The sequence below is a fragment of the Tenrec ecaudatus genome, chromosome 7 (genome assembly GCF_050624435.1).
Source record: "Tenrec ecaudatus isolate mTenEca1 chromosome 7, mTenEca1.hap1, whole genome shotgun sequence".
NCBI classification, from domain to species: domain Eukaryota; kingdom Metazoa; phylum Chordata; class Mammalia; order Afrosoricida; family Tenrecidae; genus Tenrec; species Tenrec ecaudatus.
Window position 1 is genome coordinate 127864268 of NC_134536.1, and position 25180 is coordinate 127889447.

Below are 25180 nucleotides of genomic sequence, written 5' to 3' on the forward strand. Positions count from 1 at the left end.
ATGTCCGGTCTTCTTCGACTCCTTCTCAACATCTCTGCTTCACGAAGCAACGTCTAAAAGTAATGACCGTGCCTCTCCCCTGCCTCCTGCTCAGCCCTCCGGCCCTCCGGCCCTCCCCTGTGAGTCCCGCCCTGTGAGTCCGTTTGCGGTAGAATCAGTCCCAGTTCCACAGGGCCTCCTGTGTGTCAGAGGAGAACTGCTCTCCTCTGTCGGGTTTTCAGTGGCAGGTTTTTCCGAACTGGATTCCCAGATTGATCTTCCAAGGTACCTTTGGTTGCATGGTGACCCCCCCAACCTTTTGGTTAGTAGCCGCATGTGTTAGCCGTGTGTACCATCTACAGACTCCCTGCAAGCCCCACGGCTGGGTTTGTTTGTTGTTTTTGGTCTGGGGGTCTCAAACATAACACCTTGTCCCACCTTCTCTCCATTTCCTGACACCATCATGCCATCCTCTGGCCAGAGCCCTTTCCTAGGAACCTTGGTTGACTTCACTGCCGTCCTTGGACAAAGGTCACTGTGCCCAAGACTTCCTGGAGAGATAAGAAGCTTGGGGGACAAGCGGGGATTTTTCCAGCATGCCCATGGCAGGGGCAGGGCATTGAGGGCACCTGCGGGATGTGGGCTAAGGACGTGCTGCCAGCAGGCGAGGTGCAAGCCGTGCAGATACTTTCTCTGACATCATCACCCTCCTCTTGCCGCCACTGTCAACATCAGGAGCACCGAAGAAACAACACTCTGACCCTGGGATGAGCCCTCTCGCTTAAAAGAAAGGAGGTCACTTGGTGGCTGTGTTTATAAGACCCAAGTGCGTGTGGCCCACTGACACAGACCCTCACTTCTCCCGTGAGAGCAGATTCACAGTAACACCCAGGTTTTTCCATGGCTGGCAGGAGGTACAGGTAGGCACCCTGCTCCAGAGGCAGGGGGTTGAATGCCATGGTGTCTGGGTGCCAATCATACTGTGAAAATGAACAAATCCTTGAGTTTTCCTGCTACATTTGTGGCATCCCAGGGGGCGCATCTGGTGGCTACCCTTCTTTGCCAGTCTTAGGAGATTGGGGCAGTCGGTCAGCAGGCAGGGTTCTGCCGTCAGACAGGCTCAGGGCAGAAATAGCCAGTCGCTGGGTGACCCAGTGAGGTGAGCCAGGGGCTGCTGACTGCAAGGCTGCTGGGGCAAGCCCTCAGCCACTCTCTCAGGACAGTCATGGATGAGGCTCTGGGCGCCCACAGAGAGTGACTGTGGGGAACCCCTGGGGAGCACTTCGGCTCTGCCCCACAGGGCCGCTCTGAGCTGAAATCTACATGGTTGCAGTGGGCCTTGTTCAGTTTGGGTTTGGGGTGCAAACGCGGAAGCACTAGGCTGCTGACCCAAAGGTTGGAGATGGGAATTTACACAGGGGCACCCCAAAAGAAAGTCCGGGTGATCTACTTCCCTCAAACTGAGCCATGGAAAATTCTGGAGCACAGATCTACTCTGCTGCACCCGGGATCACCACAAGTTAGCAGTGACTTGCTAGTCAGTGCCTCATCTGACTGGGCAGACAGACAAGAAGGCAGCCTTGGGGGACCCCATCCCTAGGTGGGTACTGGAAGCAGGGGCTTGAATGGAAAGAGTCAAAACAGGACCCTGGAGGCTGGCCTGAGGGTGCAGAATGAAGCCTGAGCCTTGGGAATCAGGCTGGGGCACAGTGAAAGGACTCTTGAGACATTGAAACCAGCCCGGACCAACCACAATCCATGAAGCCGTGCCCTTGGAATTGCCTTGCAAAATCATGGTGGATTCTTGCCTGATGTGGCTTCCTGTGGAAAAGTAGGTCCCACTGGTGGATCCTGTTAAGTGCCCTGCATGAGCCTTACTCATTCCCAGTTTTCTCAATTTCCATACCAGGCCCAGGCCTCCAGTGGGAGCGTCTAGTAAATATTTCCCAGATGTGTTGTATGAGTCGAGCCAAGATGGCGGGATGACTTTTTTCTTTGGAATAACAGTGCCCGTTCTCCTTTGGGCAGGCGCCACCTCATGTTAGTGGCTGATGAAGACTAAGGAGCGCCCCTCCACCCCCCAGAACCAGAGATCTTAGGGGAGCCGGCGGGGGGCGGAGTTCTGTGGAGTGTCTTGAGCAGGTGTGGGGCGTTAGCAGGAAGGGTTTGCCACCACCCGACCCTCCCACCGCAGCTACAGACAGACAAATAGCGATGCTTTGATCTGCAGTCCATACTGGGCTTCTGAGTATGGTTGTGTAGTTCCCTACCTTTTAGGGCTTCCCTGATTGGCTGAGGAGCCCTGGTGCCCCAGCGGTGACTGGTTGGACTGCTCACCTCGAGGTCAGCAGTTTGAAACCCCCAGCCTCTCTGCAGAAAAAAAGATGGGACTTTCTACTCCCGTAAAGAGTCACAGCCTCGGAAACCCACAGGAGTGCTACCCTGTTCTCTGGGGTGGCCATGGGTTGGTGTTGACTGTGGTTTGGTCATAGACTGAATCCACCCAGATCATCTAGGACAACCTCCCAGTTCCAAGTCCGTCCCTCATTACATTTGCAAAGTCCCTTTTGCCGATGGGCCCCTTGCCCTGGAGGCAGGACAGAAAGTTGACCTTTGGATGCCCATTTCCACAGGTTCCAGAAGCTAGGGGGTGGGCATCTTTGGGGCCATGCCTTGCCCCATCACGGCATTTATGGTTCAGCCTTTACTCATAGTCCCCTCGTAAGGCTAGATGGGTAAAAGTGTGAGGGGTTGTCTATTGGCAACTCAAGATCATTTGCTCCACCCCAGACCATGCTCCCTCTTGAATGGCAGGGGCCAAAGCCAGGGACCACAGTGCTCAGGGGCCTCGCCAGCCAGCAAGAGCCACATGGACAAGATTTGGCAGGTGGACGCAGATCATCACCCGGTTCCTTTGGCAGCTCTGGACAGATGTGGGGGCTGCAGCAGGATAGGATGCTTTAGGGGAGTGCCTAAGCATTTTCTCTGCTTTGGTGTTAGATGCTGAGGTTTTGGGGTTTCAACAATTCCCCAACTCCCTGAAAATAGCCTTTCCCCCACATGGTCAGCACCTAATTCCCCGTGTCAACCCCCTTTGGCTTGAAGTGCCAGAGAGATTTCTGAGGGTCTGCTTGAACGATGCCAAACCCAATCCCACCCAATGCCATCGCCTCTCAGAGCCCCTCGGACAGAGCGGCACCGTGCCCTGGGGTTTCCAAGGCCGTGCGCTTGTGTGGAAGTGACTGGCTCAGCTCCCTCTCACGAATGGTGGGCTCTAGTCAGCAGAGGGTGCTTTGACCACTGCACCACCGCGGCTTCTGTGGCGAGCGTATCGATCAAAGATTTATAACCTGCTCCCCATCCCCTTCCACAGACACATAATGATACATTACAAAGATAAACCTGTCCACAGGCCATTCCGTATCCTTAAAATAATCATACAATGTGGATTTCCATGACCACGTGCTATTTCGTCAGATAGCGTTGTTATAATTTATTTACAACATGGTATAATGGATACGCTATAATTTATTTAACCAATTCCTTGTTGTTTCCTGTTGAGTTTCCCCGCCCCTCCCCCCCCCCCCGCTTTTATAAATTGTGCTATCAAGAACATCCTGCGTCATGAATCTTGGGTGCAGTCGAAGGCATTCACTTAGAACAGTGGTTCTCCACCTTCCAAATGCCGGGATCCTTTAATACACATCCTCACGGGGCGGTGACCCCCAACCATAAAATTATGTTCATTGCTACTTCATCACTGTCATGTTGCTATTGTTATGAATCGAATGACCCCTGTGAAAGGGTCATTCAGCCTTCAAAGGGGTCGAGACCCACAGGTTGAGAACCACTGACTTAGGACGTCTTCTCAAAGTCTCCTTGGCTGGTTGGTCTTTGTCTCTCAGACCTCTACACAGTGGAGCGCCCCCAGGCTCAGGTCTGGCACCGCTTCTCCTTTTAACTACACCCTTTATTTCCCTAACGAGTTAATGAACTTTGATTGCTTTAAGTACTTCCTAGAACGTGCTAGGTCCCAACCTGTCCCCACGACCTCCACATTTAGGTATTAGCATTGCTGCTGGACAGCCCCACCTGTGACTCTCAAAGCCCACATTTCCAGAACTGAGCTCTCCTTCCCAACACTCCCTCCCTAACACACGGACTTCCCAAGTCTTTTCATCTCCATTGGTGACAGCTCCTTCCTTGGATCTGCTTAGACCTAAGGACTTGGAGTCAGCTTGACCTCTTCCTTGTCCTTTGACCCCTCCATGAGCCAATCCGATGGGCTTTGACAGCAAAATATACACTCATCATGTGACCACCTCTCGCCGTTCCACCCTCAGCACCACTGTCTTGCAGGTGGAGTCTCTCCAGAGCCTCCTAATTGATTGCCCCGTCCCTTAGCCAGAAAGATCTTGCCAAAGCACATAGCCGGTCACATCACTCTTCTGCTCAGGACCTTCTGGGGGTTCCCTCCTGTCTACGAAGGCTCACAAACATTCACCCCATACCTCTCTCCCGAATCTTCCTTCCCTCCACTCCAGTCACTAGCCTTCCTGTAGCCCTCTCTCTGGCGTTCCAGGCAAGCTCCCCACCCAGAGTCGGTATCCCAGATGTCATCTGCTATCCTTTCCCCAGATGTCCGTGGGCCAAACTCGCTGACCTCTTCCCAGTCTTTGGCCAAAGCCTTGCCCACTTCCCAATAAAAAATGGTGGCCCCTACTTATCCTTGCACCCTAACGTTCTTACACGTGTGTGTCGCCGTCGATGGAATAGACGCATACGTTCGTCCTCGCCCGGCACAGCAGTGATGCTCGGGAACGCCGCCATGCTTTCTGAGTCAGCGACCACGGAGCCCTCTTCTCCTGCTGGAAATACAAAGAGGCTTCAAAAGTGTGTGTTGGGGGGAGGCCGGGGGAACGCGAATGTCATTTTTCCTGAAGCCCCGTTGTATGGGGTGAAGTGCCTGCAAGCCTCTGATCACAGCACGGTCATCAGGTGACTGGTGTGTCACAGTCTTTCATAGGCAAGTCTGTTGAAAGATGCCTGTCTGGCCACGTAGTTATTGCACATCGCGAGTACCTTTGGCATTTGGTCATGATAAGACACGAGTTGAGAAGGACCCACCATCTCTGACCTTGGGTCACGGCGCTGTAAATTCCTGTGGCTTCCAGCCTCACAAAACCACTGTGTATGACACTTTTCTCTTTCTAATTAGTCATCGACTCCGGGATCCACACACTGATGTCCTTTTCTTTACTTTCCACAGCGCCGTTGTGTATGACGGACGTGCCTGGAACACTCGTGACCTCATGAGCAGGCAGGGGAGCTTCTTTTTCCTTCTCTACCTGCACTTGGCTGCTTCGGTCACGAGCATGGGTCTCACGAGCAACTTGGCGATAACTCCTGTCTGAGCAAAGCTAAGAACGCGCTCACGCACATGCGCATACACGTGCTGTCCCCGGAAGGCACATCCTAGCCTTCACGCGCCTAGGAACGATAGGCAGCCCTCCAGCACTAGGCCTGGGGGCCACTTTAAACAGTGAAGTCGCAGAAAGCAGAAAGCACAGCACTGAGGAAAACATGGCCCCACGGAGACCGTGACCTGAGAGCATCGTCTAGTTGTCCCTCTGTGGGAAGGGTGTGCTGGGTCACTCCTCTGCCCTGCTGTGTTGCTTTCACACTCAGCAGCCCCTCTCGGTGTCAGACACCTCCCCACAAAGCAGCCGGGACAGGAGCTCGACAGGGAGAACATAGGAATAAGAATCCCAACGGAACAGACACATGGAAGACAGCAGCCTCTTGTCCACACTGCCTCTGCCACATCAATCTGAAGGTGGGTGGGAGCGGGGCCTGGTCCTGACCTTGTCCTCTCCCTGCACATCCTTCTGAAAAGGCTCTCCTTGTCCGACGCACGTTGCGGACCGGTAATGTAATGGCATTACAGCACCCTCCCCACTGCCTGGGCCAGCAGGTGGGCAGGGACAATAGAGACAGATGGAACTCGGCGGGAGGGAGATTCAATTACCTGCTTCCTTTCCAAAGCTGATCCGCCCGGTAACTGTGTTATGGCCCTGTATTGATAGGCCTCCCTCGGCTGCTGCTTGTGGTCCAGTATGTCTGCCACTTGCTCTTCCCCTTGGAACCTGCAGATGGATGAACTGAGAGTTGGGATGGAGTGGGGGTGGAGGAGCAGGAGGTCAGCCAGGGCCAAGTCAGAGCTTGGGACAAGGACATCCGTGTGAGGCCAGGGACAGAAGATGGGCCAGGGAGGCAGGGTCTTGAATGCCAGGCTGAGGGGGCTGGTTTGGGAATAGCCAGTCGTGGGGAGCTCTACTGGGCTTTTGTGTAGGGGAAGTGAGAGGTGGCTATGGTTTGGGGGAAGAAAAACAAAAATCAGCTGCGGACAGTAAGGATGGAACCTACTTGGGCTTGAATGTCCTGAGGGCAGGCGGGGGCAGCCTACCAACAGGCTCTGTCTGGGCTTGGCCCTTATCTGTAAAGATCAGCCAGTGCTCTGAGCAGTCTCAGGAGGGGCAGGGGAAGTACGTCCATGGGAAATGGTTGCGTCAGGCCAGACTCACGCACTGGAGCAGGCTCTAAATGAATGCTCAATTTCCTTAGGATCGGCACAAACTCGGTTCCTATGATGCAGAGGTTAAAGATGGTCCAAGTGTCCAATCTCCAAACCCCGTCCCCACCCCTAGCCCTCCCCACTTTGGGTTCCAGAAGCTACTGCAACGTCTTGCAGCACTCAACACCCATACTGAAGTGATTTATTAGGAAGTCGCAGGGAACACACTGGGGACCAGGAGTGACTCAGAAGTGACGGGAACAACTCCCAGCCCTCCATCCGGAAAACCTTCTCCGTCATGGTGCTCAGCTTCACAGGCCAGCCACCCTCACCACCGCCACCTCCTGCTGTCCTTGTCCCTGCTACTACTGCCCCCAAGCCCTGTCCCTCTGTCACTCACCCGCCCTCCACCCTCCTTGTCTAGCAGAGAACAACTGGCCCCTCCTCTTGTGAGGGTTCCAGACATTTTCTTTGCATAGCCCCCCAGTTCCCCCCCCCACCCCCGGGCTGTCTTTGTGTGCCTTCTTTGCATCAGCAGCAAGCCGTCCAGTCCCCTCGATGGGCCACCAGGATCTTATTCACCCGGTTGCATGGAATCCTGGTGTGGGAGTCGCCAAGGCGATGGCTAAGTGATTCTCTGCTCCGGAGGGACCAACCCAACCTGTCTGGGGTCAGCACTGTCCTCTCCTCACTGAACCACTGTGGTGTCTGCGGACCCAGAACTGGGCACCCCTTCCCTGAGCCCCTACAGCCCATCCCACTCTAATCTGAAACCAGCCTCCGCGACTCCGTATCTTCGAGGGACTGTCTCACGTCGTCAGTGCCTCGATTACCCTCTTGTGACCAGTGAGTGTGCTGAGCATGGAGAGGTCAATGGCCTACCTGGACCTCACGGCTGGCGTGTACGGTAGACCAAGTAGGGCTCTCGCAGCAACCCTGTCTGGGGCCCAAGACTCTGACTCCCGTATTCCCAGACTCCATTTCACTGTAATCCTGGGATGAATGGGGAGGCGGGAATTGGTGGCTGCTCAGGCCCTTGGAGCATCCCCAGACTGGCCCCCTCCCCACCTTGTTCCCCTTTGCACTCCAGACCTCCCTTGCTGCAGACTGAGGCCCAGCAGGCTGGGGAGAGGGATTATGGGCAGAGCTGGGGAGGGTCTGGGGCCCACGGAGACATGGGGGTGATGGGGCTGGGCTGCACCTCTAGGCTTCCGATGCCAAGTTGTACCCACGAAGAGGGCGGTGGTGTTGGGGAGGGAAGTGGGCCCTGGTAAGTGGGAAGCATGTCCCTGCAGGAAGCCAAGAGCCTAGGAGGAAGACCAAGAATTACTGGGCCTCAACCCAGGCCCTAATCCCTCTGCACACACTCCCTTCCCTAAGGATTTTCCTCAGGGGTGGGGGTGGGGGTGGGGGAGTCTGTTTAATTTTCCCAGCTCAGAGACAATGAATGGAGCACTTGGGGTGGGGTGAGGATGGGTGATGGGGGCGAAGGGTGGGGGAAGGCATGGGGCTTGCCATGGGAAAAGATGAACCATGGAAAAACCGGTTTCAGAGACGCCCCTTCCCCTCAGAGGAAGGCAGGTAAGCAAGTCATCTAACTGCAGGCCCTGCATGGCCCCTGACCAGCCTGATCAATGGGCTTGGGGGGGTGGTGGTGCCAGTTTATTTTGTTGTTTGGATAACCTCAGAATAGGATCCCCCACCCCCTCTAAGACAGAAACGGCATGTGTCTGATCTGGGAAATTTCATCTTGGCAAGCGTAATTATTGTGGTGGGGTGGACAGTGACAGTAGTGGTCACAGTGGGGGAGGCCATGGTGGGTGTGATGACGGTACAGTGACGGTGTGGAAGTGATGGGTGGCCATGATTATGGGAACCTGGAAACCATGATGGGCGTTGGGTGGGGGTGGAGGCCAAGGGGATGGGCTTTGGGACTTGGCATGTCTGGGGTTCTCTCCCCCCACCCCTACACCCCAGCCCCATCTCACCGTAGCAGCCACCTGGGCAAGCCGACTTGGCTGATGCCGCTTTCCTCCTCTGAGAAGGGAGATGAGTAAGAGCTATTGGTGCAGTTCGGTTCTCTGTCTTCTTCCGTTAGTCCAGATTTCCTGATCCCCCCCCCCCCCACCCGGGCTCTTTGATCCCACTCTCTGCTTTGAAACCTTGCCTCCTGCCCACAAACTTCCTCTGGTGGTGCCCACCAGCAGCCCCGTAATCACTCTTCCAACCCCCTCCTTCCCAGCCCCACACATTCTAAAAAAGAAGTCTCGATTCCCTTTGCTGCTGCTTCCTGACCTCCCACTAGCCTCCTAACCCTGCTCAACACTCATTCAGAACTTTCTCCTCAAACCTAAAAGGGCCTGCTCTGCACTTCAGCCTCAACCTCTGGAAGGAATTTGGCTCCAGGGCCACAGAGATCTTGAAAGAACCTCTTCCCAGGGCCTTGCAGATTCAGTCTGTCTCCTTCCTGGACCTCAAACTCTCTGTCTCTAATGACCGGTGCTCTTATGGTATCCTCCCCTCTTTTGAGGCTCACCACCAGGGTGCTGCCATTCTTCTGGCTCAAGTTCAAGCCTGCGCACAAAGGACTTGCAAATATATGCTTCTGGTCCATCAGTTTGCCCCGCTAGACCCCCTTTCATGCTGCTGACTAGCCTCCTCCACGGGCTTTCTCCAGCGTCTCAAACACACGCAGCCTGTCCAGTACCGAGGCTACTGCTTTCTCCCCGTCTCCTGTCTGCTCAGTCCTCTCTCTATCACCCCAGTTGAAGTCCTTGGCTTCTCTCTTCCTTCTACAAATTCCCACCCTACTCACCGGTCTTGTTAAGTCTCATGGTTCTTTTAAAATAAATCCAGAATCTAATTTTATTTTCAAGACATGAAGCCAGCTCATCATTTCACTTAGTTCTTTTAAGTGTACTATCCTGATGAACTCACTTTGGTTTTCGAGCTAATAAAGCACATAAATCTTGGGTCTTATTATAAAATAACAATAAAAATCTCTGTTATGGCAATCCAGACCGTGGTTAGCCTGGGCTGTATAAACTGTTAGCGTTAAAAAAACAACAAAAAAACAACCTCTTGAACTGCTGCAAGTCTCTCCGGAACTTTTTTTACACACGATTTGCTTCTAGTTAAAGGCCGGATTGGCAACTTGGAGCAACCTTTCTGCTGAGGCTAAGAAGGAATGGGGATTATTCAAACAAAACATTAGCAACAACAATAGAAGCAGCACCGACAAACTGCTGGAAGCGCTGAAGATGAAGAAGATCAACAAGATAGTGGAATGGTGTGGCCAGAGCAGAACTCAGGGGGGTGAGTCCTGGCTTTGGGGGCTCTTTCTCCTTGCAGGTAGAGGGAGCAGCTGCGAGACTGGAAGCCTGCTGGAAACTTTGAAGGGTCTCCTGGGACTGGAGAGGAGCTGGTGGTGTAGCAGGCTACAAGTAAGGTTGCTAACTGCAAGGTCAGCAGTTCAAAACCAAGCCCCTGCCTCTTAGGAGAAAGATGGGGCTTTCTACTCCCATAAAGAGTTACACTCTCGGAAACTCACAGGGGCAGTTCTACGCTGTCCTATAGGGTCACTATGAGTTGGCATTGATTCTAAGAAAGTGAGGTTTTATTGTTGTATTTTTTTAGGGGGGGCGTTTACAGGTGGGGGGGTTGGCTTTGAGAGCAGGTCCACCAAAAAGAGTGTTTAATGATCCCCCTTGTTTGGGATTGGGATCCAAAAGGAGTAAGAGGACTAAGGAGGAGCTGGAAGCAGACAGGCTTGCCTCTCAAAGGGGCTTCAGTTCCGCCTTGACTCATCTCAGCTCCCGAGACAGGATTAAGATGGCCCAATATTGCTAGTGCCTTCTTGTTCTTCAAAGTCTTCTCTGGAAGAAGAGATCATCCCAGGCTTAAACATTTCTGCCAACTATTTTGGAATGACAACATCCAGAGCACAAAAAGTCAAAAAGCCCAGCGTCATGCTGGACGAACAAATGAAAACATCCCAGACAGGGGGGCTCCCCACGTCGGCATTGTCAGCCAGAGAGCACCAGCCAAAGGGGAAAAAGAAATCTCTCAACACACACACACACACACACACACACACACACACACAGAAGAAATCTCTCAAAACACACACACACACACACACACACCCCTCCCACCCACCCACCACCACCCTAAACAACACACTGCAGTAGTTTACTGTGGTCAAGGAGATGAAAGGTCTGAATGAGAAATTGGGGAGAGAATTGACACTGTATTTTAGAAACCGAAGGGAAACTTTTAGAGCTGAATGTTAATGTAATTAAGAATTCAAAGACTAGGCTTCACAGCAGATTAGACTGAGCTGAAGAAAGATTAAGCAAATTCCAAGGCCGTTGTTGTTAGGTGCTGCTGAGTTCTGACTCATGGAATCTAGGTACAGCAGATGAAACTCTGCCTGGTCTTGCTTCGTCCTCAGAAGTCACTGATCTATTTGAGCTCATTGTGTCAACCCATTTCATTGAGGGTCTTTCCCCTGATGGGGTAGTCATTCTACCGTGGGCTGCCATCTGCAGAGCTGGCGGTTCAAATCCATCAGCAGCTCCTCGGGAGAAAGAGGGGGTGTTGGCTCCTTTCAACAGCTATGGTCTTGGAAACCCACAGGGGGTCGATATGAGTCCGCATCGGTGGTGAGTTTGTTCGTTTTGATTTTTACCAAGCCCTGGCGACACTGTTGTGAAGCGGTGGATTGCTAACTGCCAGGTCAGAAGTTCAAATCCACCACCAGCCCTGTCAGAGAACTAGGAGGTTGACTGCTCCCGTAAAGATTTTAGCCTTGGGAATCCTGCATAGGGTTACTATGCGTCAGAATTGACTTAACAGCAACGAGTTGACTTAGGAACAAGTACCTGGAGTTACTAGCTAGAGGAATGAAAATATCCAAGCCAAAAAAAAAAAAAAAAAACCAGGAAGAAAAAAAGAGTCTAAGAGACATAGGAAACAGTGGGAAAGTCAGTCTATGAAGAGATAAGGGCTGAGATTTTTCCAAAACAGATGAAAGACATCAATCCAAATGCTTAATAAACCCTGAGAACCAAAAGCCGGATAGATAAACATAAATCCACACTTAAAGCTAAAACTGAACGCCAAAATACCAAAGATGGAAAATGTCTCACAACAGCCAGAGAATCGTCAGATTATGTTCAAAAGGGGCAACGAGCGATGAGATACACAGCCAATTTCTCAATGGAAACAACGGAAGTCAGAAGATGATGGGCTTATTGTAAGTGCTGAAATAAAACAACTGCCAAGCTATATATTCAGAAAAATACAACCCAGAAAAGAATTATTCAAGAGTAAAAGTGAGATAGAGACATTTAAGACTAATGAAAATGGGAAAAAAATCACCTTCATATTTATAGACAGGAGAAAATGATCCCAAATGGTAGGTCAGAGATGCAGGAAGGAATGAAGATCAATAAAGATAAACATATGGGTAAATAAAAAATAACATTGATTGTAGGGAGTAATATTAAAAGAAATCCAAGTTACCCCTATTGAGTTGATTCCGACTCGTAGCTAGCCTCTATGGGCTTTCTGAGACCATAACCTTTATGGGAGTAGACAACCTCACTTTCCCCGTGAAGTGGCTGGTGGGTTTGAACCACCAACCTGGTGGTAGCAGCCCAGTCCCTAACCCACGTGGTACTACCAGGGTTCCTTGCATAGAGGAACAAGGCTGATATTTGGGAAGGGTTTATGGTAATAAGATCCTTGCTTGCATTTTGGGGGAAGAGATTCTTTTAGAATACAGTAATAGTAAGATTGGGAAAGTGAAGATGCTCTTTGGGTGGATTGGTGCAGATGCAGTGAGGTAAAATTTAGCTCCCTGTCATTTGATCGTCCCTATGATCCCTTTAAGTTTGCTCTAGTTTTTAATATGTGATGCTTTCTTTATGATTGAGATTTTTTTTCCTGTTTTACTTTTTTATTGTTTAAATTTTTTTTTTTGGGGGGGCTGTATATGAAATCCAGAACAGGTAAATCTACAGAGACAGGAACTGGATTAATAGGTCCTTGGAGAAATGACAGGACATGTTCTAAAATGGATTGTGGTGGTGATTGTACAACTCTTCCTGGTGTGACTGAACTGTTGACTTGTGTGACATGTGACTTACATGTCAAGAATCTCCCACCTCTCCTGCTGTCCCCTGCAGGGACCCTTATCCCAGGGATGTCTCGAGAGAGTCACCCACCCTGGGTTTCAGAGACAGAGAAGCGCAGGGAAATGACTACCAGAGAGTCCACAAGGCTGGCAACAAGACAACAGACAAGCAAAATACAACAGACAAAGCCTGATGGGAAAAGACAGACAAACCCACAAAAATATTAAAAACGACATCAGGCACAAGTGTATCGGGCAGGAGATCACGTGACAAGGTTTTCACCGTTCCACTCAGAGTTACCGTGTTTGCTCTCTAGTCGTCTCCCCAAGACTCCCTGTCTGACAGCCTGGTGCTTCCCATCCCTCAGTTACGCTCGAGGGAGACCCCCCAGAGCCTATGTCCTCTGCAGAGGCTGCAAATATTGGGCATTCACTGTCATCCATAGCTGTCTATCCACCAGCAACTCACAATTTAAAAGCCTGATATTATTCCCTCTTTCGGATTTGGATTATGTAATTTACAATCCTGGGATCATGGATGTTGATGTGCTTCTTCCATGTGGGTTTCGTTGAAGAGATGACAACTCTCTCTCTCTAAATCATTTTATTGGGGCTCGTACAGCTCTTACCCTTCTGATATGGCTACACTTATTATTGATCCTGAGGGGCTGATCTGTCCTGGATTCCCTGTGTTTCCAGCTCTGATCAGAGCCCATGTACATGCTCTGGTGTAACCGGATTTGTGAGGTAGACTTGGGATCATTATAGTGGCAGGGAGGAAGCATTAAAAAACTAGAAGAAAATTGTATGTTTCATGGGTGCTATATTGCACCCTGACTGGCTCGTCTCTTCCTTGTGACCCTTCTGTAAGGGGATGTCCAGTTACCTTTCAGATGAGCTTTGGGTTTCTACTCCTCACTCTCCCTCATTCACAATGATATGATTTTTTTTTGTTCTGGATATTTGATGACTGCTACCTGATCCCATGTTCACACAGGCTGGTGTGCTTCTTCCATGTGGGCTTTGTTGCTTCTCAGCTAGATGGCCGCTTGTTTACATTCAAGCCTTTAAGATTCCAGATGCTATATCTTTTGATGGCCGGTCACCATCAGCTTTCTACACCACATTTGCTTATGCACCCATTTTGTCTTCAGCGATCATGTCAGGAAGGTGAGGATCACAGAATGCCAGGTTATTAGAACAAAGGTTCTTGTACTTGAGTGGAGGCCCAATGTCTGTCTGCTACCTTTGTACTTAACATATAAGTACATGCACATAGATCTACTTACCTTTTGTTGTAAATAAATACATTTACATATGTAAATATGCCTGTATTTAGACCTCTATAAATGTCCTTTGCCTTCTAGTTCTCTCCTCTATTTTCTTTTACTTTCCTCTTGTCCCCCTATCATGTTCAGCCTTCATTTGGGTTTTAGTGATTCCTCTCGGTTACATTGCCCTTGATCAAGCCCTACCAGGTATCCTATGCCTTCCCCGCCATCAATTTTAGATCACCTGTTGTTCCCTTGTCCATGGGTTTGTTAACACCCACTTCCTTTCCCCACCTTCCCTCTCCCCTGTCCCCTGGAACTATCGGTTCCCTTGTTTTCTCCTCCAGATTGTTTATCCCTATCTTTATGCCTATCTTATATAGATAGACATGCAGAGACAATAATAATAAGCACAGAAACAAGGCAGAGCAAAGCAAAACAACAAAAGGAAACAAAAACAAACAAACAACAATAAAAACCAATGATAAAAGCCTATAAATAGTTCCAGGTCTGTTTGCTGACCTTTAAAAGTGTTTTCTGGTCGGCTTTGATGGGGTGCCACGCCCTGACCCCACAGTCTATATTTGGTGTTCCCAGGGACTTCATTGCTCTGTTGCCCTTGCTGCTCCATTGCATGCCCTTAGTGTTTAACCCGGTGGGTGAGACTCTAAATCTTTTTTTAAAAAATAATTTTATTGGGGACTCACACAACTCTTATCACAATCCATATATATTCCATTGGGTCAAGCACATTTGTACATTTTTTGCCATCATCATTCTAAAAACATTTGCCTTCTGCTTGAGCCCTTGGTATCAGCTCATTTTCCTCCTCCCTCTCAGCCCCTCTCTTTCATGAACAATTGATAATTTATAAATTATTATTGTTTTGTCATGTCTTACACTGTCTGACGTTTCCCTGCACCCACTTTTCTGTTGTCCATTCCCGAGGGAGGGGATTATAGGTAGATCCTTGTGATTGGTTCCTCCGTTTTTACCCCAGAGCAGAAAGCCTCGTTTTCCTCCAGCCGAGGGAGTGGCTGGCTTCAAACCACTGAACTCACAGTCAGTAGTCCAGTGTGTAACCCACTCCAGTGTGTGACTGTGTGCACGCACCGAGATGACCTTCCACATGTACCATGTGCACGCACTGAGATGACCTTCCACATAGACATGTGCACACAATGAGATGACCTTCCACATAGACATGTGCACGCTCTACGATTACCTGCCATATGTACTCTGCACTGTGTGCAAGTACTGATCTGAGAGTCTGCCGCCAGAGGAGCTCCAATAAAAGAAGTGCCTTTCTCTGGATGATCAGGGCCTCACTGTTTTTGCCATGTAGCTTGGCGGCATTCTCTCACTCTACCCTTTGACCTTGTCCTCATCTAAGACCTCCTGCACGCCCTGCCCTTCATAGGCTCTGTTTCCTGTCCTCTACTCTCCCTCCTATGACTGCCCCAAGGCAGTCCCAGTAAGCTTTCTGCTAAGCATAGAGCGCCTCATTGTCCACCTTCGACTCTGATGTCGCCATTGGCTCCCCATTGGCCAAGCCGAAAGTCCCTGTATTTGGATCGACACCCGTCCTCACACCTCACCACTGCCCACCACACCCTCCCCTAGGTCAAGGGCCACTTCCACCTCTCAGGAAGGGCTCAGTTTCCATGACACCTCTTTGAAGTCTTCCGGATTCTCACATCTGCCATTGTCTTTCCCAAAGTGCCTTGTACCTGGCCATTACTAGTGGATTCTGAGGCGACATGTCTCCGAAATCCTCAAGAACAAGAATCCGGCTCTTCTTCCTGTCACTGCCTCCCAAGTGCTGTCACCTGGAGTGAACTCCTTCTCTTCCCATGCCTCAATTTCTACAACTGCACAAGTATTTTGGATCAGGACCAGTGTTTCTCAAAGGGGACTAAGGGTCAAATGCTCCCCTACTGCCCTGTGCGTTAAGGAGACTGCATGGTGCATACTGGGTAAGGCGTGGACTGCTCATCACAAGGCTGGCGGTTCAGACCCACCAGTCACTCTCTGAGGAAAAGATGAGGCTGTCTGCTCCTGTAAAGACTTTGAGCCTCAAAAAACTTATATGGTGTTAAGGTGGCTGTGAATTGGAATCGGCAATGAGTTTGGTTCTTGGTGCCTTGTGATGACAGACCCGTTAGCATCTCTAGCCCCTGGCCCTCGACGCCATCCACCGCCGACCACTGTTTAACGAAAGAGACCAGCACATGTTCTGATACTCCAGCAAGCATCGCTGCCACCCCTCAACATCACCCATCTGGACGACTTCTGGAATGTTCTGGTTAGTGCCCGGGACGTGTTGGCTTGGGGTCATGTAGAAACTGGAAATGGTTGGGGATGGGGAGCCGGTCCTGCCTCCTGAGGGCAGGACTCGTGGTCACCTTCCCAGCCATTGGGGGTGGGGGGCAGACTCCCCGTTGCTCTGGCAGGGAGGCCAGATGACAAGGTGGTACTCACTGTCAGAGGTGGCCCATTCGGAGCAGAACTCCAGGGACAGGAGCTGGCTGGAGCTGGGCTCAGATCATGGTCTCGGAGCGAAGCAGCACGTGACAAGGCTCTGTGTTCTGGGTGGGCCATCGTGGGGAGGCTGAGCCGGGTAGGTTGGTACAGCTGCAACTTGGGGAGCAGGGGAGGGCTTGGGACTGATCATCAGGCTGGCGGCACTCCTGCTGGGGGAGGCTACCCACATACCTGGTTGTCTAGACGGGACCAGGGGGTGGGGTGTGAGGGGCAGGAGAGGCAGGAAATGGTGCCCTGCAACAGAGGGTGATGAAAGCTGGCTGGGCGCACAGAGGAGTGGTTTGTGGCTCCCGTCCTGCGGTTGCCCAATGCTAAGGGTTCGGGGTGCGTGTTCAGGAGGGCGTCTGGGAGTCCATCGGTTCATCTAGTCATTCATTCAACAAGCATCTCTGGGGGCGGAATGTGGCCCCACCCCCACTGCCCTTTTGTCCACGTTCTGGAACCCAAACGCAGCCGGTAGAAGGCATCCGATGAAGGAAGAACTCCCCGCTGTTCATCCCCCTCGACCTGAGGGGGGCTGCTCTGAGCAGAGATGGCCGGCCTGCAGCAGATGGCGGGGGAAGGGAGGAGGCACCATCCTGGGTCAGCAGAGGGGCAGCTCCTGAGTCCAGCAGGGCACCCAGCTTGACGGGCACCAGGACCCTCCACCTGCCATTGGTTTCCTCCGGGCTGCCACCTGCTGGGAGGGGAGTCCTCGGCCTCTGTGTCGGTGGGAGGGGGGCCCTCCTGGACAGCAACATCTGTCTCCATGGTAACACCACACCTGGGGTCTCCAGAAGTTGGGTTCTACACCAGTCTCCCGGAATCCGCTCCTGCCTGGGCAAAGAGGAAACTGGCCTGTCTCCACCCCCGGGAGCAAGTTGTGCTGACTCAGCCAAGCGCCCCCATGTATTAGCTGACCCCCTTTTTTGGGATAGTCTCTCCTGAGCATGTGCTTGGCGCCCCGCTCTGTAATTGGGGAATGTATGCATTTTCTCATCCACTCCTCACACCATCCGTGCCAGCGTTGGCTCCCGGCTGAGGAGGGGCAGCCTGACCAGACGGCCCGTGACGCAGACGGCCCGGTAGGCGGCCCAAGCCCTGTGCTGCTGCTCACTTCTGACGGCAAGAGTCACCGATGAGCTGTGTGACCTCACATGTGTCACCTGCCCTCTCTGACCCCCCCACTTCCTCCTTGGCTACAGGAAAGCATTGGACTGGATGCTCCCTAGCTTGGCTCCAGCCCTGACATTTCCAGAGGCTTCATCAGGCTAAAATAAGCAGCCGGAGGCACGCTGCGGTCAGCCAGGCTGCCTGAGATGAGCATGCCTGGAGGCTGGGAGGCTCTGGGTGGTGAGGGGGCGTGGAGGGCAACTTGTGAGTGCATGAGCTCAGCCGGGGCCACTTTCTCTCCTCTGTGCCCACAGCTGGCCAGTGAGTCACCAGTGGGTCATGGGCTACAGCGGGGCTGCTGGAGACAGGGCAGGTCTGAGCACGGACAGACTTCCAGTAGAACCTTATCCCAGCCTGGGGCCCCAAGGGGCCTGCATGCTCATCCCAGCCCTGTCTCGATGCTGCTGCACCCCGAGCCCAGGAAGGTGCCCCATCCCTGTCTCCCTGAGCAGAATAGAACACCTCTTTCTGGCTTTAGCTCTGCCGGCCCTGCACCCTGGGCTGTCCAGTTCACACTTTCTGAGCACCCTCTCTGGGGTGGGGTGGGGGCCGAGGCAGGTGAGGCATGGTCCCTGCTGTCAGAGAGCTCATTTCCTCAGGGCTAGGGTTTCTGACTGCCCGGTGTGTGTGTGTGTGTGGGGGGGGTGGGCACCCACCCGTGGGCACCCACCCGGTGGGCACCCACCCGCACTCAACCCACCCACCCCACCATCCCCCACCCGCCCCATCTCTGCCGACCTGGGTACTGTCACATCCTTACCTTGGCCTGAGAAGGGAACTGCCTCTGGACAGACGTGAGGCCTCAGGCCAGCTGGCCACCCATGGGGGAGCTCTCCACGGGAGATGGGAGGTGCTCCATCAGGATGAACTTCTCCCTGATTTCTGGCTCCTGGATGTCTCTGGCATTGTGGGTGGGCGCCCGGTGGGCATCCTGGGCCAGTGTGAGCCCCTGCGGGCTTCTCTCAGCAACTGTGAACTCCTAGAGGACTGGGCCAGTGGGCCCTGTCCCCCTGGGGATTGGCATGGCGCCTGCCTCACACGCTCAGGGTCCTAATGTCGATGTCTCCAGCCTACCGCAGAGTGCTCAGAATCCTCGGTCCCTGTCACTGGGCATCTTTCCCCTGCCACTCTCTTCCCTCCCTTCCCTCATTTGCCGGCTCCGTCCTTCCTCCAGCAGGAACCTCCAGTATTGAGTCTCTCGCTTCAGCTCAGTCCCCAGACGCTGGCTCGAGTCTTCTGGGGCAGCCCCAGCCCCGCTGGACTGCTGACTTTGAATGGCCACCGTGTGGGACCAGATAACTGATGGTCCCCTTCACTGGGGCTGCAGGGGCTTCTGGAGAACCTGCTTCGAACTTTCCAGGCCAGCACCTCTCAGAGCAGAAGGCAGGCTTAGCCTGCCACCCTCCCTCCCTTTCAATTCCTTGTGCCTGGCAGACATTCGATGAGCCCCTAGAAGGAGCCCTGGTTGCACAATGGCTATGTACGGGGATGCTAACCACAAGGTCAGCAGTTCAAAACCTCTGGAGAAAGAAGGAGTTTTCCACTCTTGTTAAGATGTACAGTCTTGGAAACTCACAAGGGGCAGTTGTACCTTGCCCTAGAGGGTCTCCAGGCATTGGCATTGACTGTGGTAGTGAGCTACTGAGTTATTACGTGCCGGCGTTAGTCAGCCAGACGGCAGCACAGAGCAAAGTCATGTGTCAAATGGCCCCACCTGGACAGTGCTCTTTCAAAGCGGGACAAAGCACCCCAAGGTCCACAGACAGGTCAGAAACAGCTCCCTTGGTGCTGAATTAAATCACGTGCCCTCTTCCCCCCACCCTGCAGAAATATGTATTGGAATCCTTTTGATTGCCAGTCTCAGGAACCCCAGAGAGGGTCAGAATAAACTCAATAGCTGTGGGTTCAGGTGGTTTTTTTTTTTTGGGGGGGGGAAAGATTTGTGTTTGTTCCACCCCTGTCCTTTGGAACAGGTAAGCTGTATTCTAGATTTCAAAGATTCAGAGTTGTTCAGGAGTTTTGCCCCAGGATGGGCCAAACCTGGACCAAGGGCGCTGCTGCCACGTTGGTGCTGACTCAGGACAGAGTCGGCTGCTCCCCAGGCCCAAATCTTCACAGCAGCGCATGCCCACCCACGCCTTTCTCTCCCGGGCAGCGGGTGGGTCCAACCAATGACCTTTGGGTTCCAAGCCGAGGGTTTTAAGCAGTGCGCCACAGGGCCCCTCCCATGCCCCTGCATGGACTGTGCCCAGTGGATTTCTACCCAGACTAAAAGTTGGAAGATATGGCTTTGCACTTATTGCTGATACAAGACTTTTGGGAGGAGGTAACAGTGTGAATGTGATTTGTGCACAGGAAGCCTGTGAAATGGGCGGGTGGGGGGGGTTTCAAAAGGTGGTTCTGACAGGGTGAATTGTGTCTCATAAGATGTGTGTTGGAATCCCAGTCCCCCTCTACAAAGGGTGTGTTCCCCTTTGGGAACTGGACTTTCTTTTGCTTTGTCAGTGAGTCTATTAGGTGTATGTAGACTAGATTTGCAAAAAGGGTCCTTGGTATGGGTTTTCCCCCCTCCCTCTGGTTTGTTTGTTTTTGTTTTTGCTGGTTGGTTGGTTGCCCGTGTTGGTGTAGTTGGGCTTATGGGGTTTGATTTTGTCATAGTACAACCGACAAAGGAAACCCGAGTCTTGCAGATCCCACGGACAAGCAGATGGATTCTGGGTCCCCACTGACCGTTGTGATCACATGGCCCTGCTCGATATTCACCTTCATGAAAGGATCACTACAGCAATGAAAGGGTGCTACAGCAAAGTGTGGTGAAGAAAGCAGATGGTGCCCGGCTATCAATCAGAATAGTGTCTGGGGTCTTAAAGGCTTGTTTCAATCAAGCAGCCGTCTCAGCAAGGAGTCAATTAGGTTCACTTGGAAGAAGCACACCAGCTTGTGCGTTCCAAAGGCCAAAACAAAATTCAAGCATGACAAAGAGAAAGTAGAGCTAAAATTGTGAACACCCAATTTGTGGAGGGCTGTGGAGGACAGGGGGAACCCCAAACCCATCCGAAGATCTGCAGAATGTCTAGTTAGAGCAAGCTGCTGGCAGATTCTCTCCAGCCACAGTTTATTGTCATCTTGATAATGCTGGATTGAACTTGATACTTGACCAGCAGAACCCCCGCTTGCCCCAACCTGAAATTGTTCTAGGTGCAAGTATTTCTTGCTTGTTCCATGGCAACAGTCTCTTCTCTGGCCTTTTAAAAGCTGAGGGTGGTCTTTTATTTCTCACTCACTATTTATATTTTTATCTGCATATTATCATTGCTTCATCCTTACCACTTTATTTGGTTTCTGTTGGTTTTCCCAGTTTGTGAGTCACAGAAGGAGTAGATGCACAGAGATAAGAACTAATGCAAAGGGGAGGTAGGGGTGAGGGTGGGAGATAGGGAGGGTGAGGGGGTTGGCAGAGCAAACAATGCATGCAGGAGTGGGGAGGGAGCACTAGAACAGAATGTGATCATGCAACTCATTGTAAAAGCGATTTAACCATGAAAAATAAATGTTCTAAAATGGATTGTACAATTCTTCTTGATAGGGTTGAACTGTCGAATTGTATGATACGTGGATTATGCACCAATACAACTGTAAACAATAGAAAATGCTCATAGGATGATGTTCCTGGGCCTTCCTGGTGCTGTCATTTTCTTTGTCCTGGTTCTCCTGGGAGGGAGACCTCCGGGTCTGGACCCACTGCCCCAGGACAGTCAGCTGCTGCCCTCGTCAGTGCAGTCCGGCCTGTCCACGTGGTGGGTGCTCCCAAGGGAGAAGCCCCCTCCCGTGAACGCTCTCACACCGTGCTTCAGTGAGGTTTCCCTGTCCCATGGCTGAGCTGTGGGAGTCAGCTGCCGAGTCCAGTCCATGAGGTGGGCCTGCGAGCCTCCTCTCCTGGCCGGAGCAAACCCTCCCTGCCTCCACCCTGCAGGAGCGGTTCTGAGCTGGCTCTGCTGGTCAGGCTGCTTTCTCAGTAGAGTGTGTCCTGCCCTGGGCCTCAGTGCATGTGGGATGGGGAACCTGGGGCCAGAGCCCTTGGGAAGGGGCAATGGACGGAGTGCTTGGGGTCCCCATGGTCTGTGACCTGGGTCCTGCATATCATCACTGTCTCTCAACACAGGGCAGGAGTGCAGAAATTTGTGGGCTTGTGTGATGTGTACAGGTGGGATGGGGTGAGGTGGGGTGTGGGAGCCCCTGTCCATCCTCCTGCTAGGTCCTGCTGCTGGCTGGTACCCTCTTTTTACCATTCGTATCTCTACCTCTCAAGGAGCTCTGGTGGGCTGGAGGTGACGCGCTGGGCCACTAACTACAAGGTCAGCACTTGGAAACCACCAGCTGTCTGAGTGTCAGCCTCAGAAACTCACAGGGGCCGGTTCTACCCTGGCCTAAAGGGTCCCTGTCAGTCATCCTGGACTCACGGCAGTGAGGTTTTTGTTTGTTTGTTTTTAATCCCACCTCTCAGGGGCGGTGGGGTCACCAGAGCCCGTGCGTAAAGCTCCCCACAGCCTGTCCACAAGGCAGTGCCACTTACTCTCCTGCCCGCTAAACCGACCCACGGGATCTGCTGCCACCACCCCAGCCCCCCAGGGCCTAAACAAGGAGGAGGGGCAGCTGGGCAGGACCCCTGCCTCACCTGGTCCTGTCACCTGTTGGCTTATCACCAGCAGCACTGTCTCCCATCATGGACACCCAGGGGCTCAGCTGCGGAGCCTCACCTCCCTCCACGCACTCCTATCCGGGCTGGGGCATTCTGCAGGCCGGGCATTCCTTGCTGGGTGTACCACCCCACAGTACTTGGCAAAGGCTCCTCTGCCTGCCTGGAACACTGGGCTTCACCTGCCACCCCTGCTTACGTTGTCAGACCCAGTTTGGACAGCTAGTCCTCCGGGAAGCCCTCCCCGGCCTCCTGTGGTGCCACAGGCAGAGGCTGGGGGAGAGTGGGCCCCTGTGCGTGACAGCTCAGAGGGTATTGCCGGCTGGGCTCCAGTCCGTCGCACACAGGGTCACTCCAAACACAAGGTGTTCAAACACGTCCTGGCAATCAGCGGACGGGCGCAGGCAAGTTCTCTCAGTCATACGCTTGTCTTCCCGAGAAAGGTCTAATAAAAACAGCAGCTTCTAAGGGGATCTGCTCGGCCGGCTCCATTCAAAGCAGAGAGGTCGACTCAGGTTACTGAGTTTTTTTGGATGCCAAAGGGGATTTCCAGAACACTTCTGTGTCAGTCCTGGTGGACTAGAGAAACAAATCCAGAGATATTCATGTGTGTAAGAGAGCTTTTTAGCAAAGAACACACCCCAGCCCAGTCCAGATCAAGTCCATATGTCTAATATGACTCCATGTGTCTGATACTAGTCCATGAGTTCCTCTTTAGACCCATGCAAACATGCAATGAAGCCAAATGCAGGAAGATCACAGGCCAGTGGGTGGAAAGTCTTGTGGATCCAATGGCGGTGGAAGCATCTCAGTGCTGGCAGGGTCTCCATGTGGCTCCTCCAGCTCCAGGGCTCTGGCTCCATCAATGTGTCTCCACGTGGCTTGTTAACAGGAAGACGAAGCAGAGAGAGAGAGTGTATCTTGTTTCCAGTGAGCAATTTATCTCCTTAGTGCCTCCAAATGAGGTCATCAAGCTGTGACCCGATTGACAGGCTAGACTCCACCCCTTCCCACGTTGGCAGGAGATTATGTAACTGCCACGGCTGCATTGTGCTCATGCAGAACCTACCCAAGGACCAAGAAGCAGTCCTTCGAATAGGACAATGGCAAACTACGTGGTTTGAAATAAAGAAAGGTGCGTGGTAGGACTGTGTCCTGTCACCACACATGCGATCTCTCTGCTGAGCAAATAATTCAAGAGGCTGGATTACACGAAGAAGACTACTGTATCAGGAATGGAGGAAAGCTTAGGATACAACCTTGCTTGCTGAAAGAGAGGAGGACTTGAAGCACTGCTGACGAAGATCAAGGACTGCATCCACATGCAACTCAACGTCAGGCAAATCCAAATCCTCATCACTGGCCAATTGATAACCTCTCAGTAAGCAGATGCACGACACAAGCTATCAAGGATTTTGTCTGGCTGGGATCCACAGCCAATGCGCACGGGATCTGGAGTCAAGAGATCAGAGAACACATTTGTACTGTGTAAATCTGCTGCACCAGACCTCTTTATTTTATTATTATTTTAAAAAATCATTTTATTGGGGGTTCATACAACTCTCATCACAATCCATCCATCCATCCATCCATCCATCCATCCATCCATCCATCCATCCATCCATTCATCCATTGTATCAAGCACATTTGTACATTTGTTGCCATCATCATTCTCAAAATATTTTCTTTCTACTTGAGCCCTTGGTTTCAGCTCATTCCCCCCCTACTTCCCCTCTCTCCTGAACCCTTGATAGTTTACGCATTATTATTATTTTGTCATATCTTACACTGTCCGATGTCTCCCTTCACCCACTTTCTGTTGTCCATCCCCCAGGGAGGGGGTTATATGTAGATCCTTGTAATCGGTTTCCCCTTTATACCCTACCCTTCCTCCACCCTCCTGGTATCGCCACTCTCACCACTGGTCCTGGAGGGATTATCTGTCCTGGATTCCCTGTGTTTCCAGTTCCTATCTGTACCAGTGTACATCCTTTGGTCTAGTTGAATTTGTAAGGTAGAATTAGGATCATGATAGTGGGGGTGTTGGAAGCATTTAGGAACTAAAGGAAAGTTGTATGTTTCATCATTGCTACACTGCACCCTGACTGGCTCATCTCCTCCCTGCAACCCTTCTGTAAGATGATGTCCATTTGCCTACAGATGGGTCTTGGGTCCCCACTCCGCACTCCCCCTCATTCACAATGATATGATTTTTGTTCTTTGATGCCTGATACCTCATCCCTTCTGCACCTCGTGATCGCACAGGCTGGTGTGCTTCTTCCATGTGGGCTTTGTTGCTTCTGAGCTAGATTGCTGCTTGTTTACCTTCAAGCCTTTAAGACCCCAGACACTATCTCTTTTGATAGCCGGGCACCATCAGCTTTCTTCACCATGTTTGCTTATGCACCTGCTTTGTCTTCAGTAACCATGTCAGGAAGGAGAGCATTATGGAATTCCAGTTTAATAGAACAACTGGCATTGAGGGAGTACTTGAGTGGAGGCCCAATGTCCATCTGCTACCTTAATACTAAACCTATAAATGTGTGTGCATAGATCTATTTCCCCATCATCATATATAAATATATTTACATATGCACATGCCTGTATTTAGACCTCTATAAATTCCCTTTGCCTCCTAGCTCTTTCCTCTATTTCCTTTTACTTTCCTCTTGTCCCACTATCATGCTCAGCCTTCATTTGGGTTTCAGTAATTCCTCTTGGTTATATTACCCTTGATAACGCCCTACCAGGCCTCCTACAGCCTCCTCACCACCGATTTTGGATCACTTGTTGTTCCCTTGTCCCTGGGTTTGTTAGCCAGATCT